This window comes from Grampus griseus (genome assembly GCF_964374135.1).
Source record: "Grampus griseus genome assembly, chromosome: 4".
NCBI lineage: Eukaryota > Metazoa > Chordata > Mammalia > Artiodactyla > Delphinidae > Grampus > Grampus griseus.
Window position 1 is genome coordinate 66,101,158 of NC_138997.1, and position 19,529 is coordinate 66,120,686.

The window sequence follows — 19,529 nt, forward strand, 5'->3', positions numbered from 1 at the left end:
AACAGATAAAAATCTCTAGAACTATGGAAAAACAAAAATGCTTTCTAAAATGTCAGCTTTTTAGAGTATACGATAAGAAACTTCCTTCCTATCACTTTCAATAGCTATCTGTTGGTCAAATTTAGTTAAGAAACCTCTATGAAACTTCACTTTCTCCAAGAAGGTAAATTGTAAAGCTTTTCAATAGAAATGTTCTGTATCTATCTATCAATCTATCCCTGAATTTTCTTCTCCCTTCCATATATATATTCCCTCTTACAACTAAGAAAATGAATTCACTGCTTTTCACAACTCCAAAATGCTAGCATGTAAAAAATTTCTGTATACAGAATCACCCAGAGAGGACAATTCTTTTCTTCCTAAACCTGAAAGCATTTATTTAGATATTTTACCAAATCAAAGCATTTTCAAAAATGTTAGAAAAGAATCGGTTACATATTATATGAGCTACTGAATGTTCTTTTAGAAAGCATTAAGTGTTAATTAAGTGCTCTGCCGATTCCCTTTATTTTTCCTGAGGGTTTCTTTCTTCAAAGTAGCATCACCTGAACATCATAATACATTTGCTATTTAGTACAATACTTTTGTTATTGCCAGTTCAGAAACATTGTTATCTGAGTTTGAAAAGAAATTTAGATCAAAAGAAAATGTTATCACATCATAATACCAAATAAATACCAAACTCACCCTCATAAACTATTAGTAACTTTCTGAAACTACCAGGGAATTGATTAAACTGAAAATAATTTAACAAATTATAAAGCCCTACAATTATTTCCACCAAGTGACTAATGGGCTACAGATGGGAAAAAAGTACAACAAATACCATTCTGTTGGTTCATTACAAGATATGAATATTATTTAAATCATTTTAAATGCAGTTCCTTCATTTATATTTCATTATTAAAAAATATAGTTTCTTCTTTTTTAGAATGGCATTGCAAAATATATTTAGTATTACTGACCCATTATTCATCAGGTATTTACAAAGAACCTCCTATGAGGTAGGTATTCTGTTAATTACTAGGATATGACCTTAAGAAAGATGCATATCATCCCTATGTCCATAGAGCTTATTTTTTGCAAAAGGATGTAGACAATTAGGTACGTAAAGATAATAAAAATAAAGGTTAATAAATTATGATTGAGAAAGTATAAAGTGCTATGGGAGTTCACAGAATGAGCACCAAATTAATCTGGGGATTAAGGGAGGGTAGGAATAACGATAACCTCTCAGTATTTGTGGGACAGTAATCCAGTAATGTGTCACTCATGTAAATTGCTTTCTTTAATATTTGTTGCTGCTGTTCCACACTATTTTATCGGTTTAACTGATTACTGAATAATGATTCCGTATCAGAGATTTTAGGTACCTTACCTATGTCTCTTCCACCTTACCTTCTCGGTACATGCTGGGCAGACCTCCAATTGCCAGTAGCTACATTTCTCTGGGTGAAGAGTTCCTCTGGATTTTGGAGGCATCTTTCCCACCATGACAGTAAGCTGGAAGTACCAAGGAGTTAACATCCCTGTGAAGCAGCTCTCAACAACTAACAAGTAGAAGTTTTTATACCCTCGGCTCCCTCGCCCCTCAGGTGAGATAATTCTGAGTCAGATGTTCTACATTAGATGTAGATGGAGAGTTGAGTTCCCCATCAGACTGAGCTTTTTTTTTTTTTTTTAATCCAAGTAGCCATTTGCTTAACTGTTAATTAACACTTTATTGTCTGTCTGCTCCTTCCTGTCTCATCTCCACATCCCCCTACATGTATTTCCTGGGACTCTCCCAAATAAACTCTTTGCACTGTAATACTTGTCTCAGGATATGCTTCTGGGTAAATCCAAAATAAAATAGGCTTTAAACCGGTGATTGTATGATTTCATGAGATTTGATCATTTTCGGTATGATCCTTCATGTCATGAATTGGTTAATTTGTCTAAATCATCTCACATTTTCTTGTACTGTTAGTTTTGATATTTAAATATTGCCCCTGGCCACTTTGTACGTATTGAGTGTGTATGTCATTTAGCAATGAAATAGTGAATCTTCTAGGAAGAAGCATTTATATGATTTGTTGATTAATTTTTCTACTAGTTCAAAAATAGTAAAATATATTTTACTGTATATTATATAAAATACCTACATAGATATGAGTTATTTATAACCTAGAGGAAATGAAGAACAAAAGTGATAGGTCAGTTAATGCAGGTGATAATTTTTTGCTCACTGTTCAATCCCCAGCTCTTAACATGAGACTAGTACTTAATAAAAATTAATAAATATTTTATAAATGAATGCCATAAGGTCAAAGAATAAATAGTCATTGAGACTGTTTCTAAAGACAGGGAGAGCATTGCAGGATTTGAGACTATGCTATTGGCCATTTTTGTTTAAGAAAATGTGTTTTTATCAATGTTAGTGAGTGTACAACTTTTGAAACAGGTATATCAAACAAGTAAAGAACCTACTTGAATACAGCACAGGGGTCTCATGTTAAATGATTATCAGATGAAAGGGGATTGTGATTTATATCACCTGTAAGACACCATGAGCTGAAGAAAAGTGATGCAAGCAGAGCCCATGCTGTTTCCTGTGGTGCAGTGGTAGTGTAGCAAAAAGGTTACTGCCATTTAAACAAAATGGGCATTTTATGTACCTTCACTGTCAGACAAGATGCAGTTGAGCAATGCTTTTGTCGAATATTATAAAGGGCATGACTGATGGGGGTGGGGATGAGCTAAGGAGAGAGAAAAAGCTATTTCATCTATTGAAAGCCAACCCAAGAGTAAAGCTATTCTCTTTCTAGCATAGTACCAAGCAACTTTTCAAATGACCCCAGCACTTTCTCCTCAAAGAAAATCTTTCTAGGTGAGCAATTCAAACATTTATTATCGGTTCAATGGAGAACTAAAAAAAAAGAAAAATATTAGGGCTTCCTTGCAATATGCTATTTTGCTATGCTCCTAGTGTGACATGAAGATTTAAATAGATTTGAGCTTCTTCTCTAATGTTTTTACTTATAACTATAAAGGATATGTTATTGGAAATAGCTAATTGATATATAGTTTTGAACAATAACGACATCAATTAATAATTATCATGGCCTAGGTTGAGTAATTACCTTATACTAGAACATGAGACTTGTCAATTAGTTTGCATTTACCTAATTTTATCCTCATAGCTGCCCAATAAGACTATTATCATTATTCCCATTTTAAAGAGAAGGAAACTAAGTCTTAGGGTGGTTAAATAAATTTTTCACAACCAAAACAACTAGGGAACATGATTATTACCCAATTCTGATAAGGACAAATAGAAGGACAGTGAAATGATTTAACATTGCCTGGGTTCATAAAAATACTTTTAAAGTTTTTTTTTGATTCTTCTAGAAGATGTGAGAAAAAAAACAATTTTGAGCAAGGTTTAATGATACCACATGCAAAATCACTTCTGTTCATTCACCTTTGGGACAAAAGAAATTTCAGCAACATAGTAGAGTATGTGCATCACTATCTGGAAGGGTATAAAAACTTTGTGAACAGGAGACAGAAGCAGGTAAAATGTTAATTTCTGCACTGGCGTCTAATTCAGAAACCTCCAGCAGAAGAACCAATTGCTTCACTGCATCTGTTTTTAATCCTGAAAAGCCAACTGAAAATCTATTTTAATAATATTACACCTAAACTTTCTTCACTGGGTTCATTTGAGGGACTAAAGTAACTAAAATATAACAACTATCATTACGTTTTAAACAAACTCATTTTTTTCCATGAATAAAAGACTGTTTCAGAATATTTGGTAGAAATTTGATGTGGGCATGTGAAAAATGAATTCTAAAAGACTAATCTTGTCTCTTAGGGAATAAAAAATGATGAAGACAGCTGTTCCCTTTTCTGGATCTGATTCTTAATACCAAGAATGTCTTAATTGATGATGTCATGGCCCTGATTACATAAATGTTTATTTTCGAGTGAGACAGAATTGCACAGGCATTTTAATGGTGGAAGGCCCTCAGAATCTGAGAAACCCAGGAGTATATTAACCAATGTATTTAATAATCATGTTGTAAAAAGAGTGATAATGTATATAAATTTTTTCAGTAACTTTTGTTATTATTATTATTACTAATTGAATAATGATCAGTCAAGAAAACTGGATATTGCTTAGGAATGGACTAAATGATGGAAGAATGGACATAGAAGAAAAACTGAGAGGATGTGAAACCAGTAGACTCAAAACAAAAAAGAATGAGGAAGTAAAGTCGGAATGGATTAAGAAAATTCACAGTTAATTTGGAAGAGTGTACCTGTTATGCAGCTTGATTATCAAATACATCCTATGGGCCTAAGCAGAGCTCCTTAAATGTCCTAAGCTGTACTGCACAGAAAAGGAGGTAGTGATGGAATCATGAGAAACAAATAACCATTACTTCTGTATCTAACACTGGCTATGGAGGAGGAAGATGAGTATCATATGTTGGGCACCATAAATTCAGTAAGGAAGATTTTTAAAGACTTTGTAGAAAGGATATAAAACTCTGGGTTTGTTATTACAATATAAATTATCAAATGAAATTATTACAAATTATCCTCAGCTACAATGGAATGTATGTGTCTAAAAAAAGCAATGTGTCTATTCATGAAGCTCTCCAGTAATATTTTCTTATATTTTAAATGTACATTAATAATTTGAAGGGAAGTCATACACAGAAAAGGCAACATAATAGTATAACATGAGCCTCTAAGAAGAGTGTCAACTATATGAACTTCTCAAATAATTTGTATTTAGGAAAAATATTTACAAAAATGAAAGCATTGACTAGAGAACCATAAATACAATGATTTGAGAAAATCAAAGTGAAAAATGAGATGATAATGATAAGATGATAAGCTGATAAGTTAAGAAGAGCCTCATACCTTGATAAGTTATTATTTAGGCATTTAGGAAACTTAAGTCTGAGACCATAGGGAGGTAAATCATGTTTTACTTGCATACCAGATTTGGAAGTTAAGTGGCCCAAATTATAACCTGGAGCTGGTTGAATAGACAGAGCCAATAAACAAAACATTACATATAGGTATATAGGCTGATTAAATTGAGTACCTCTCTGGACTTCAGTTGGTTTGGCTTAGAAAGAGCTCAAAAAGAAAATTTTAAAACAGTTGATTGATAATTGGAGTACAATTTGGGGTTCTTGGCTACACACATCTGGAATAGAGTTTCTGTCATGTTGATGTAGGAAGAACTGGGTTGTGGTTCAGATGCCACAGACTCTTACTATTCTAACCAAGTTTTAGTAGATTTTGTTTAGTAAATATTTCTTCTTTTATTGTATGTCCTTAGAAACATTTTCAGAGATTTTATAAAGTTTTTAAAAAAGTAATTTTTATCATTTCAGTAGGGAAGAGATCTGTGGAGTTCTTCATGTAGACGTGTGGACAGTGAATCCTTCAACTGAGAGTTATTTCTTTAAAACAAAAATGTAATCTTCAAAAAAGCACCTGATGCTTTTAATTCTTAGTTAAAAATTAACTCTCCTAGTTTCTGTTATCTTCCTCTAGACTTTCTGTATCTATGAATTTGCTTATTCATGGTATTGCATATAAGAGGAATCATATAATATTTGTCCTTTTGGGTCTGGCTTATTTAACTTAGCATAATGTTTCCATGGTTTATCCATGTTGCAGCATGTGTCAGAATTTCATACACACACACACACACACACACACACACACACACACACACCCCATATATTGTTTATCCATTCATCTGTTGATGACTTTTGGGTAATTTGTGACAGTGCCTGCTGCTTTTTACAAGTGTGCTTCTAGTTATGTGAGAAATAGATGAGCAAGTGAGTCTTTCAGATACCCTCCAAACAGGTTGGAAGAGATATACATGATAACTTGCAAATAAGGTCTGCTCTGCTTCCTCTAGTTTGAAGAGGGGAAGTGGAACCAGGTTGCCACCATTTAAGAATAAAGACCATCACTGCAGCAGGCAGGGTGCAAAGGTGAATAAAAACACCAAAAACATCCTACCATTTTGAAGATACCTTTCTCTTGATTGATCCTTGCTTCATTGCTACAACCTCTGATTGCTTTCTAGAGCTCCTATAGGTTATGGCTGACTTTTTTATGTTTCTGTGGGAAAATGAGAGCTTGGAGATTTGTAGTCTGCCTTTTTGCTGATGTTACTCCTCAATATTTTAAATTAAGCACTGTATCAGCAATATATTTTTAAAAACAAAATGAAAAGAACCCTGTATGTATTCAGTGTATTAACAAAAAAGCTAGAAAAAAACGTAAATTTTCCCATCACCTCTTGATGATTTTATGTCTCTTGTCCCAAGATAGAAGGTTATCATGGGCTCAACCATTCCTTCTCTTTGAGTATATCTGGCTTTCCATGTTAATGACTGTTCTTAGACAAGGGATCTCCTCTGAAAGTTATTGCCCCAAAAGGAAATGAAAGAATAGATTATGGTATCAGGGTGTTTTCAAAACAGAATGATTATAGGGCAATCACAGCAAGAAAACCTTATAAAAGAAACCCAGATTTTTGTGTCTCCACTCCTTCCCAATCACATCTTATTTCTCATTGTTGCATTTCATTCTAAGACTGGAAGATGGAGCAGGGAAGGGCAGATTGTCCAACTATTATTAGTTCAATTAGTTTATTCTTCTTTGAGACATGTACCTAATACTAAACTTTCTCTGCCTTGTTCCTTGTTTCTCTCTGAAACATTTCAACTACCACAGTTATCTTTTATTTATAATATGTTTTTCACTCAAAACATGTAAGTTGAAAACCCTGATTATTTGTGAACATACAGGGAAATTTTGTTTTAAATAAGCAAGGAAAAATAGAAGCATCCGGTGAGATATCCCTACAATATGGGTTACTTCCCTCATTAATTCCAACAGCAAGATTAAGTAATTACATAAATGCATTATATACATTATAAATGTAATAATATTTTAAAGGCAAGGCACAATTTAAAAAATAAAATATTAACATATTATGTGGGTAGGATTCCTAGAACAAAATGATACTGTCATGAAGAATATTATGGTTAATCCTGTCTCCAGATATTAAATGAATGGTGCATTTTCAAATAATATCATCCTATAAATAAGATAAATTGTACACTTAATATGTATGTGCCAAAATCAGGCCATAATCTTAACCAATAGCTTTTGAAAACTATTTTCCTCAGTACTCTGTGACAGTTTTTCTCTTAAGAATATTCCCAGTCTAAAAATGGAGAGAAAATTTAGAAATTCTATTTTTATAAATTAACTATAAATTTATATTTTTACACAGCATATATGTCAGGAAGTGAGCTGTGTTTTCAGAGACATTTTACTATTTAGTTATTTTTAAATTGTCTATATTGAAGTATAATCAGACTTCTTCTTGATGCCTTACTGAGCTCATGTTGTAACAATCATTTTTTGTGTACGTTTATACAAATGTTGTAGTTTCACATGAAAATTCAATTCCTTGGTTCCCCAATTTAAGCACAATATAGAATTTAAACATTGTTTTAAAAGTGTCATCTCAAAATATTCAGACAGAAAATGGTACCAAAATCTAATAACCATTGCGTAATATTTAAATAAATTTGATGGGCTTTATAAGGCATTTCATCTCTATGCTTGTATCCTCATGACATAAACCATCTGGTTGAAAAACCAAAAAATTAGTCAGTCATCTGGGGATTTCATTTAAGTTCTGGATATATCTGAAAGAATGAATAAGTTTAACTTCTATCTTTAATTTGAAATGTCATAGATCTGTATAAGAAATAGTTACTGTTACAAGATATTCAAGAATTTCCTGAAAAATAAATCTCAAAAATTAACACTTTCTGCATGATATCATTTCCAACACAGTCTTACTTTTTTTGGTATTTTACTCTTCAATAAATGCTTATTGATTATACTTTAAAAATTCTTTTTGGTATTAGACAATGTTATAAATACAGAAATGCAGCATCAATTTGAGGCAGGCTCTGATACTTATAGCAATATATCTTTTCTGTAATATGTTCTATTTTTTCTAATAAGTTATGAGTTTGGAAAACTCGATCTATGACATCTAGAATAATTGCATTTGAATATTAAAGAGAAATTATATTAAAAATAATTACCCTGAAATTAGCTAATTATTTTCTCATGAATGAGCTGAACTGTTGGCACGCTATCTTCAAAGAGATGGCACTTTAACTTATAAATAGGCACTCTAAGAATAAAATACATAAACTGAATGTGTATTTAGAACAGGAATACTAAAATGTGAGTGAAATCTATGTAGCAAACTGTAACTTGCATTTTAAGGGTTAAGATAGTAGACTGTAGTCTAATGCACAGAGAAAGGAACTATTAGCTAAGTTACAAAAGAAATACAAATGTTAGGGGAAATAACTAGAAGTAATAATATATTAATAATCTTCAAAAGGTGGAAGTAAATAAAAATAAACTGGGAGGTTAAACCTAAGAAATAATAAAAATAGATGAAATAGTAAAAAATGAATGAGGAAAAAAAATTTTTTCTTTCACTTCATTTTCTTAAAAACATGAACAAACGACACTTTTTAAACTGAAAATATCATGTGGTGATAAAAAGAGAATGGCTTTTAAGAGGTATAGACCTGGGTTTGCAAGCAAGCTCAGAAATTAATAAGCTATGGTATTTTTTTTATTAAGACATTTTTAGAGCAGTCTAAGGTTAATAGTAAAATTGAGAAGAAGGTACAGAGATTTCCCATATACCCCCACCCCCACACATGCCTAACATCTCCTCTTATCAACATCTTCCACCAGAATGGTGCATTTGTAACAATTGATGAACCTACAGTGACCCATCATAATCACCCAAAGTTAATAGTTTACATCATGATTCACTCTTGGTGTTGTACATTCTATGGGTTTGGAAAAAGGTATAATGACATGCATATATCATCACAGTATCATACAGAGTATTTTCATTACTAAAAATCCTCTGTGCTCTGTCTATTCATCTCTCCCATCTCCCACACTCTGGGAATTCACTGATTTTTTATATTAGTTTCCATAGTCTTGTCCTTCCCAGAATGCCATATAGTTAGAATCATACGATATGTAGCCTTTTCAGATTGGTTTCTTTTGCTTAGTAATATGCATTTAAGATTCCTCTGTGTCTTTTATATTTTGATAGCTCATTTCTTTTCAGCACTGAATAATATTCCATTGTTTAGAAGTACCACAGTTTATTTATCTATTCACCTACTGAAAGACATTTTGGTTGCTTCCAAGTTTTGGCAATTATAAATAAAGCTGCTGTAAACATCCATGTGCTGTTTTCTGTGTGGACATACGTTTTCAGCTCCTTTGGGTAAACATCAAGGAATGCAAATGCTGGATCATATGGTGATGATGTGTTTAGTTTTATAAGAGACCACAAAATTGACTAGCCACCAAAATGGCTGTAGCATTTTGAATTCCCACCAGCCATGAATGAGAATTCCTTTTGCTCCACATCTCAGCAGCATTTTGTGTTGTCAGTGTTTTGGATTTTGGCTATTCTGATAGGCATGTAGAAGTATCTCATTTTTATTTAGTTTGCATTTCCCTGATGACATATGATATGGACCACCTTTTCATATGCTCATTTGCCATCTGTGTATCTTCTTTGGTGAGATCTGTTAAGGTCTTTGCTCATTTTTTAATTGGGTTGTTTATTTTCTTATTGTTGAGTTTTCTTCTCCTTCAACATTGTTTTGGCTATTCTGGATCTTTTGGCTCTCTCTAACACTTTAGAATCATTTTGTCAATATCCATAAAATAACTTTTTGTGATTTTTATTGGGTTTTCATTGAATCTAAAGATCAAGTTGGGAATAACTGACATCTTGACAATACTGATTCTTTACATCCACATTCATGAGCATGGAACACTTCTCCATTTTTTTTTTTACTTGTAGAGATCCTCAGTCATTACTGTTTTAAATATTTCTTCTGTTCCTTTCTTTCTTCTCCTTTGGTATTCCATTACACACGTTATACCTTTTGTAGTTGTGCCACAGCACTTGGATATTTTGTTTTTTAGTCTTTGTTCTCTTCACTTTTCAGTTTTTAGGATTTTGTGTCTAATGACACAAACTTCAAGGATGTGGACGTTTTGAAGGAAAAAGGAGGAAAAAAATGAAAATTACAATTACAAACAAGTAGAACACTTAGCTCTCTTCCAAGCCAAGAAGAGCCCAGGATTTGAGGGGAAAAGATTCACCACTTCAGAAAACTTTGAGACAGATACTATCCTAAGTTGATAGGCAGGTTTAAGTTTAGTTTAAAAAAAAGAGAGAGTAAGGGGGAGAGAGAAAAGGAAATTTTAAGAGATAAATTTGTGGATATTGGAACTGACAGTTTTTAGAGGCCATATTAAAAAGATGTGGAGAGGATAAGAAGTGAAAAACTGAGCTAGATAAGCATATGAAAAGAGAAGTTGGAGGACAGTGGCTCAGATGAAGATGAATGGACAAGATCTACAAGTGGAAGAGACATATGTTATGATAAGGAACTTTGAAACATAATGATAGTGATAAAGACATATCTTGCTTAGTCATTGAGTCTCCCAGGTTCCCAGGGATATAAATAGAAAAAAAAATTACAAACATGAGGAAAAAAATCATACAGCCTCAGAATTCAACATGGTAATAGTCAATCAGAAAATAATGGAGTGTTACCTTTGATTGTTAGTTATATCCAGCCATTATGTCATTTTAATGAAAAGCTAACACACATTTTGATCTATGACCCTTCCTTTGGAAAACGAACAGAACAATTTGATTGGTAAAAGATAGATAAAAATATAAACATATGGTAGAGAGTTTGCAGTAAAAAGACTGATACAAGACCATGGTTTCAGAAAAGGTTACTAGTGCTAGGTAGTAATAATATTTTGCTTAACATCACGAAAAAAAAAGAGATAGATGGCAGTTTGTGATTTGTGGATGCTAATAACTTGTATTCATAGCGTAGAAAAAAATTGTAACTGTCTAAAATATTTTTAAAATGCAGTCTCTAAATTAATGTTTTAAAAATTGATTTTTTAACCTTTGAAATTTTAGGAATTAATATCTCTTGGGTGGTGAAATATGCATATAAAGCATAGCAATTCCTTTCATCTCACCAGTTTTCTTCTCCTATATTAAATAACAAATTAAAGCGCACTACTTTAACAGTTCCATCATTTTTATTATAAAGCAGCATGTATAATATAATCTAATTAATATGCTCTTAACTTTATACATGAAAAAATATAGTGACAGTCATCAACTAAAGCATTCAATAATTTTTCCTCTTTTCCTATCAAGATGTATAGTGTTTTTCCATGTACTGTGGAGAATATAAAAGATAAGAAACATCCATTCTTCATATCTTATAGATCTATGTAAAAATATTAAGTACCAATATTATGTAGTTTACTATTAGATATGAAATAATTTACAAAGTATTATCAGTTCAGAAAACAGTTATTTATATTCCATCACCAAATTATACATCATGGATTCAGAGCTAAAAGATCTGTAAAAATGTAGGGACAAATGCAGAATTTCATAATTGTACTTTTATTTTGATTTTGAGAACGGAGGCTTTATTGGTTATGAGGTCGGTGATTTATAGGCAAGGAATATTTGGCCTAAAAAATAAAGAGATGGGGCTTCCCTGGTGATGCAGTGGTTGAGAGTCCGCCTGCCAATGCAGGGGACACGGGTTCATGCCCCGGTCCGGGAAGATCCCACATGCCGCGGAGCGGCTAGGCCCGTGAGCCATGGCCGCTGAGCCTGCGTGTCCGGAGCCTGTGCTCCGCAACGGGAGAGGCCACAACAGTGAGAGGCCCGCGTACCGCAAAAAAAAAAAAAAAAAAGAGAGATGTTTTTTGCACCTATAACTGAAAATTCATCTAGTAGCATAAGAAACTCAATAAAAAGAGAAGTTTTATTCCTTCCCTTCTCTATGTCTTCCATTGTATTTACTTCAACTTAAAGCTAACACCTCCAAAAGTACTCCGGTAGCTTTGGGATCCATGTGTTTCCATTTTTTATGTCAACCAGTAAGAGGAGATATTTCTCCCATCTTAAAAGATCAGGGAATATTTTTCCCGCTGAAACCATCAGAAAATGCTCCTTAGGTCTCTTGCACCCTGAACTAATTAGCATGGTCAAGGAGGTAGGAAGTACAGATTTTCATACACCAAGTTTTAATTTCTACTGGGCTTGAATTACATGAATTGCTTAGTAAATGATAAGCCATTCACCAGTGCCAAATTGAAATTTTCTGAACAATAATAAAGAAGAAATGACACCAGACTGTCAAAAACAGCAGGGAACATTGCAATGATACATGTTTGTCTGATTCACCAAAGTCCTGGATGGCACAGCACACAAGAGAAGTGGTTATTATATACAGGCATGCTCAATAAGACTCAAGCTGTCGGGTAATAATGCTTTCTGTTATGCTTGAAGAGGTTATTGGCCAGGGTAAGGAGAAAGTGGGTCAAGGGATGAGTTACATAGATGGTCAAAAATTTTTAAAAGATTCATTGATTCATGTGGTTTTCTTAATTTTAATCTTATTTAGGAAAAAAGTATGAATAATGATTTGCACTTAGAATCATTGCATAATTATGATATAGATATCTATACTATTATCTATTTTTCTATTTAGGTATTAAATGTAAAGAGCAAAAAGAGAAAAACTCATTAAATAAATATCACTGTGCACTATTTATGTTACAAAGTTTTATAGCAGTTGGATATCATGGACTAAATATGGACACCTTAATGAAGCTATGCTAAAATCCTGAATGGAACTTTTGGAAAGTTCCATTTGGAATAAACACTCAGAAAATTTTTATCTTATCATACTAAATCTAAACAAAAATAAATCTTTCTGGGAAAGTGCTAATGTGACATTAAACATGACCTTTTAAGCAACTGACTGAAATGCAAGTTTTTTTAGAAAAAGGCAGTAAAGCTAAATAATGTCACATCAAATAGTATATCAATTTATATCACTTTCATTAGAAATGCAAAATTAAGTCTTTTATTCAGTGGGTGATTAGTTTAAAATATATGTTTATACGGCCCTAAATGTTTGAATTATAAGATCTCCTACTCAGCATTTTTTAATGCCTGTATGATTTTGACAGTAGTTATCATATCACTATGTATGCTGTCTCAGGTCCCAAGCACAATATCACAGTGAGGCTAGAATTAAGGTGATAGGCTAAAGCTTCAAAAATCATTTAAATGAATACCAATGGAAACACAAGTCATATTTATTAACCTAGGACGACCTTTATTGTGATTATTCTGAGTATGTTGCCAAATAACCAATACTCTCAGAAAAGTTTACAAGAGAACATGCTTAAACTTTATCAGCAACTACTTGTTCACTGAGAAGGGAAGCATAATAATTGAAAGAAAATTTGTTGGTTATGACTGTAGAGGAGGATTTTCTAAAGAAGTACATTGTTGACTCATAGAAGGTCCTGTGATGCTTCTAGGGAAGTGGAATTGGCTCCTGGCTTACTATACAGTGGATTCTAAGTGAGAAGTGTTCCATTCCATTCTATTCCATTAGAATGATGGTTGTATATCCCTGAAAGACCTGTTATGGATAAGTGAAATGTCAAATCTATTAGAAATCTTATTGTTTGATTCACCTATCATTTCTTATACTTTGAATCATTCATGTAATCATTGATTAACTGCAATTTTTCTCTCAACTTAATAATGTAATGGGGGGAAACACATACTGGAAAACACTGCTAAGATTTAGTGCATATTGACTTAGACATGAGAAAAAAATATATCTATATAAATAATTTAAGGTGAGTTACCAGTTTTTCTTTCAGATTGTACTAGTGGACCTATTAGTTATTATTTCTTCATCTAAGTGTTTCTCTTCTGAGGAGGACATAATCTGCTCCTAATCATTTCAAATTCATGACTTTTGTTTGTTTTTAATTTCATAGCACTCATATGACAAGACAGAGTATATTTTCTGATCAACTGTTGCTAATATGCTAATATTGTCCTTTAAAGCATCTTTTATAGGGATGCAATTTAGAGAATAAATAGCAACAATCTAGATGGCAAAAATGAGTGAATATCTAAGGATATATAGATTAATTTACAGAAGAAAAATATGCTATTAAAATATTTATTAAAAATTGAAATAATTTAAAACTAAATGAAAAGGAATTTGCAATAACTCATAAATACCAAGATTTAAATATGTAAACAAGAGTGATATCAGAAAAGTAGTGAAATAGGAGTTTTCCATTATCTTCCCCACAAAGAACATCGATTTTGACAACCACCAATGGATAAGAATCCCTTTGGGGAAGGCCAGGAGTCTGGTGGAGAAGTTCTAACACACCCTTGAGCAAAGAAAAATCTGAGATGGACACACTGGGTAAAAGAAATTGTTTCACTGTACCTCTGTCACCCCTCCCTCAAGGCAGCACAGCTCAGTGCCAAGAAAAACCTTTTCAGCTGCCAATTTCTCCCACAGTTGAGAGTAAGAGCCTGAGATTCCCAAGCTACACATGTGGCATGCTGTCTAAGAGATCCAATTCTTTTACACCCCATCCAGAATACTAAAGTGTGCTGTGTAACTGGTGGTGTGGAGGAGCTGACAGAACAGCAGCCATGACTCTCTAAGGGCATCAAATGGACTCAGTTCATACTAATTGTTTGATGGACTCCATTAGAAAGCACACTGGGACACCTGCTGGTGGCCCCTCAACTGTAGCATGGGCATCCCTAATGCTTTTTGCATCTTACCCACACACACTCCCACAATATGCCTGTCTCCCTGTGTGCACTCCTAAGGGCAGTAGGTGTGAGCCTTTGCAGATGGCTAATGAGCATGAACAGAAAGCTGGCCTGACCGTGTGGAACTGGGAAAAAGCACACAAACTTGAGCATTCGGCACTACCCTATGGAAAGCAAACAGGAGGCTGTCAGTAACTGGTGGGGCTCTGGCAGAATTGAGAGAATTTCCCCCCAAAATACTTAACCTGGCAAAACAGTCCCTCAGAAATAAACGAGAAAGAGGAATCTATACCAGCCCTTCTCAAATTCTTACAGAAAATAGAGGGGAAGGGAAAATTCCAAACTAGTCTTATGAGGCCAGCATTACCTTGATACCAAAACAAGAGACACTACAAAAAATAAAATAACAGGCCAATATCCCTGATGAGCACAGATGCAAAAAACCCTCAACAAAATATCAGCAAACCAAATGCAACAAAAATAAAGGATCATACATCATGATCAAGTGGGTTTTATTCCGGGGATGCAAGGATGGTTCAACATTTGCAAATCAAACAATGTGATACACATTAAAAAAACAAAGGATAAAAATCATATAATCAGCTCAATAGATGCAGAAAAAGCATTTCACAAATTCAACATTAATTTATGATACAAAATCTCAACAAAGTGGATATAGAGGGAACATACTTCAAAATAATATAAGGCCATATGTAACAAGCCCACAGCTAACATCATAATCAATGATGAAAATTTGAAAGGTCTCTCAAGAAGATCAGGAACAAGACAAGGTTGCCCACTCTTGCTATTTCTGTTCAGCATAGTACTGGAAGTCTCAGAGCAATTAGGCAAGAAAAAGAAATAAAAGTCATACAAATGAGAAAGGAAAGAGTAAACCTGTTACTGTTTGCAGATGACATGATACTATACATTAAAAAAAAACCTTAGGGCTTCCCTGGTGGCACAGTGGTTGAGAATCTGCCTGCCAATGCAGGGGACACGGGTTCGTGCCTCAGTCCGGGAAGATCCCACATGCCACGGAGCGGCTGGGCCCATGAGCCATGGCCGCTGAGGCTGTGCGTCCGGAGCCTGTGCTCCGCAACGGGAGAGGCCACAGCAGTGAGAGGCCCGCGTACCACACAAAAAAACCCCTTAAAGATGCCATAAAAAATCTGTTAGAATTAATAAATAAATTCAGTAAAGTCAAAGGATACAAAATCAATAGAATCTCTATACACTAACAATGAACAATCTGAAAGAGAAATAAAGATAACAATCCCATTTATTTACAATAGCAAATTTAACCAGGGAAGTGAGTGACCTGTTCATTGGAAACTATAAGACATTAATAAAAGAAATTAAGGAAGAAACAAATAAATGAAAAAGATCTTGTGTTAATGGAATGGAAAATTAATATTTTTAAATGTGAATACTACCTAAAGAGGTCTACAGATTTAATGCAATTCCTATCAAAATTTCATTGGTATTTTCACAGAAATATAAAATAGAAAATACAGTCCTAAAATTCATGGCAGCACAAACAACCTCGAATAGGTGAAGCAATCTCAAGAAAGAAAAACAAAGCTGTAGGCATTACACTTCCTGATTTCAAACTATATTACAAAGATACAGTAATCATAACAATGTAGTACTGGCATAAAAAAAGACATATAGTTCAATGGAACAGAACAGAGAGCCCAGATATAAACTCATGCAACTAATATTTGACAGGGGAGCAAAGAACACACGGGGGGAAAGGATAGTCTCTTCAATAAATGGAGTTGGGAAAACTGGATATTCCCATGTAAAAGACTGAAAGTGGACCTCTATCTTACATCATTCTAAAATTTAATTCAAAATGGATTAAAGTCTTAAATGTAAACCCTGTAACCATAAAACTCCTAGAAGAAAACATAGGGATAAAGCTCCTTGACATTGATCTTGACAATGATTTTTTGGGTATGACACCCAAAGCAAAGGCAAGAAAATTTTAAAAATTAACAAATGGAACTACATCAAAGTAAAAACATATGCACAGCAAAGAGAGTAATCAATATGATGAAAGGCAATCTGTGGAACAGAAAATACTTGCAAAGCATTTATCAGATAAGGTGTTAATATCCAAAAGAAATAATTAGACAACTCAATAGCAAAAATCTAAATAATCAAATTAAAAAGGGAGCAGAGGACCAGAACAGGCATTTTTCCAAAGAAGACGTTCAAATGGTCAACAGGTACATGAAAATGTACTCAAGATCGCTAATCATCAGAGAAATGCAAATCAAAACCACAGTGAGATATCACCTCACACCTGTTAGTATTATTCTTACCAAAAAAACAACTAATAACAAGTAGTGCCAAGGATGTGGAGAAAAGAAACCCTTGCTCAAGGCTGGTGGGAATGTAAGTTGAAACAGCCATTAGGAAGACAATATGAAGGTTCTTCAAGGAATTAAAAATTGAACTACCATATGAACCTGTAATCCCACTTCTGGCTATATACCTGAAGGAAACACAATCAGTATCTAAGAGATATCTGCACTCCAATATTCATTGCAGTAATATTCACAATAGCCAAGATATAGAACAACTTAAGTGTTTGTTAATGGATGACAGGATAAAGATGTGATTTATTTATATTGATATATCCCCCCAATGGAATATTATTCAGCCATTAGAAAAAAGGAAATCCTGTTATTTACAATAACATGGATAAATCTAAAAGACATTATGCTAATTTAAATTAGCCAGACAGAGACAGATGCTGTATAATATTACTTACATGTAGACTCTAAAAATATCTTGAACTCATAGAAACAGACAAATAGTGGTTATGAGGGGCTGGGGGAGATTGGGAGATGCTAGTTAAAAGCCTCTAGTTATAAGATGAATAAGTTCTTGGGATCTAATAACGAACAGCATGGTGACTGTAGTTAATAATAACTTGCTGTGTACTTGAACTTTTTTAAGAGTAAACCCTAAGGATTTTCACCATACACACACACACACACAATGTGACTATCTGAAGTCACAGTGATAAATACATAAATTAACCTGACTGGTAATACTTTCACACAGTATACGTAGATCAAATCATCATCATGTTGTGTGTGTGTATATATATATATATACACACACATATATGTACAATTTAATTTGTTAATTATATCTCAATAAAGCTGAAAATAGGAATAACAATGAAAACAGATCAAAGTATGAAAGACTAAAAAGCTAGAAGAGACATAGAAACATTGACTTGTGTTTAGATTTTTTCCCTTTCTTTCTTTGTTCTACTGTTTTTAATTCTCAAGCTTTAGAGCAGCCTAAAGAGCCTATGACAGGCCCGTATAGGTTACTTGCAGCACAGACCCTTAGGATTTTGGCCAGAGTCCTTCCATCCTCTGCAGATTACTAACCTCCTTTTGAGAAACAGCCCTTGACCTTCTACTGGACTTTAGTAGAGACTGAGTACATAACCATGGGCCACGAAGTTATTACAGGACCTGAACCTATCCATCATAAGCTCTGTGTTATCTGTCTCATCAATCCATAAACTTGGTCATGCACAGTAGCACTCCATCATCAAATGGAAGTGGTAAATACATGATCAGGCCCAAGCAGACTGAAGGCACAAGTAAGTTATGTGAAGAAGTTGCCCAAATGAACAAAGTCCCCGTGCCTGCTGCATTACCTTCTCTCTCCAAGCCTGCACCTATGGTCTCATGAAGAATTCCCTGTGATCATTTGTCAGAGGAATATGAGACTTGGGCCTGCTTTACAGTAGCTCCTGCACAATATGCATGCACCACCCAAAAGTGAATGCCTGTAATACTACAACTCCTTTTCTGGGACATTCTTGAAGGATAGTGGTGAAGGAAAATATTCCCAGCGGGAATATTTTGAACAGTTCACCTGATTGTGCACTTTCCTTCAAACATAATTGGCTAGATGTTCAATTACATACTGCTTCAAGGGCTATGGCCCATGGTTTGGTTGGATGATCAGGTGCATGGATGGAACATAACTGGAAATCTGGTGACTCAGAAATGTGGAAAAGTATGTGGATAGACCTCTCTGAATGGGCAGAAAACATAAAGATATTTGTGTCCCATGTGAATGCTCACCAAAGGGTGTCCTCAGCTGAAGAAGATTTTTATAATCAAGTGGGTAGCATGATGCATTCTCTAAATACCAGTCAGCCTCTCTCCCCAGCCATGTCTGTCATTGCCCAAAAGGCTCATGAACAAAGTGGCCATGGTGGTACAAACGGAGGTTTTACACGGTCTCCGCAACATGGACCTCTACTCAGCAAGACTGACCTTACCATGGTTGCTGACAAGTGCCTAACCACCCCTGACACCCTGATATGGCCCTATACTCTGAAGTTATCAGCCACAAATCTGGTGGTGAGTTGATAACATTGGATAGCTTCCATCATGAAAAGGTCAGCATTTTGTCCTTACTAAAACATTTACTCTGGATATGCATTTCCCACCTCTGCACACAATGCCTCTGCCAAAACTACCATCTGTGGACTTTCAAAATGCCTTATCCACTGTCATGGTATTCCATACAGCATTATGTGGAATCAAGTAACTCTCACTTCACAATAAATGAATCTTTTCAAATTTATTGACTATTTCTTATTGGGTTGTTTTATTTTCTTATTATTGAGTGTCTATTGTTCTTTGAATGTTCT